The sequence below is a fragment of the Anneissia japonica genome, unplaced genomic scaffold (assembly GCF_011630105.1).
Source record: "Anneissia japonica isolate Jap-2015-1 unplaced genomic scaffold, ASM1163010v1 scaffold287869_len1821871_cov162, whole genome shotgun sequence".
Classification (NCBI taxonomy): domain Eukaryota; kingdom Metazoa; phylum Echinodermata; class Crinoidea; order Comatulida; family Comatulidae; genus Anneissia; species Anneissia japonica.
This window is the reverse complement of record NW_022741034.1, coordinates 1,652,913-1,654,469: the sequence shown is the minus strand read 5'-3', so window position 1 is coordinate 1,654,469 and position 1,557 is coordinate 1,652,913.

Below are 1,557 nucleotides of genomic sequence, written 5' to 3'. Positions count from 1 at the left end.
CACCTTGTGATGTATTCAGATTTTTGAAATTATAACGGAAAATATGAAATTTAAAAAATAAAAAATCACTCAACTGCAAGTCTGTGTTACTTTTGTCAGCAAAGACGCACTCAACTGCAAATGTTATGAAAGACTTCACTTAACTGGCATTTAATACCTATTATGTAATAGTTTATCATGAGAAATCCACTCAACTGCATAGTGCTGTATACTGTTTATCATTGAGAAAGACGATTGTTTAATGTATATGACATTACTTTCAGAATGAAATCATTATAAACAATATCTTCATTGGTGCACAATATTGGTATTAAGGAAACATTATCTTATATTTTTTTTTGGCATTAGTCCTACTAGCAAAATATGGATATTGATGTTACTTCTGGGAGGGGATCATTATGGAAGCAGCTCCCAATAAGTATACAGGAGGCATGTTCTTGACGTTTTTTAGGGGGCCACATAAAAAAGCATATTTTCTTATTTAATTTGTCTTTTTTTATTTAATACATTTATTGTCTAATATCGCTCTGATAGATTATTATAATGCACTATTTATTACCTATGATATTATTATTATTTTTTTGAAATAAATTAATTTGGATCCAAATATAATTTGTATGGAATTTTTCATTTGTGTAAAACTTAAACGTAGTGTGAGTACTATTGTTTTGTTTTTTCATACATATGATATTATTATTTATACAGTATTTAGCTTATTATTATTAATTTAATTTATTAACCTACTTATTATTATCCTATTAATAATTTATTATTATTATTATTATTATTATTATTATTATTATTATTATTATTATTATTATTATTATTATTATTATTATTATTATTATTATTATTATTATTATATTTATTGCATACAGTTCAACATATATTGTTCTTCTGTTTGATATTTAACTTTATATGAAAAACAAAATAAATTTCTAAAAAATGAAACTATAGAAAACTGTTTTTAAAAAATGATAAGAGGATTAAACAGAGAATTTCTTGAAGACAAATAAAGAGAGCATTGTCCGAAAATAATGGCAGAAATACCAAGAAATACAATTGGAAATCATTTTTTTCAATTTCAATTTAAAATATAATCACATTTAAATGTAATTATCTGCAATCTTCAAAATATTTGAAACCTAACAATCATAGGCCTAGATTAGACAATCATAAACAGGGTGCTATATTGAGTATACGTGCTTCTGTATTCTATTCTATGCCTCTGCCATCATAGTAAAAAAAATAGGCCTAACGATAAATTTACTCTCAAAAGTTGATATAATATCACTTATCATCTTAAAGTAATATTATTTGATAATATAACATGTTTTTATATTCAATAAATACTGTAGTTGAGTTAATTCTTTCATGACAAATGCAGTTAAGTGAGTCTTTCATGTTTTTCTTAAATGTGTTTGACCCGGTATGTCATGAAAAAAACAATAAATGTGACATATTGCATATTATGTAGAGTAATTAAAAATACAAGTTCTACACAATGAACTGTACTTATAAAACCTCTAAAATCGTGTGAAAATAAGGATTCAATTA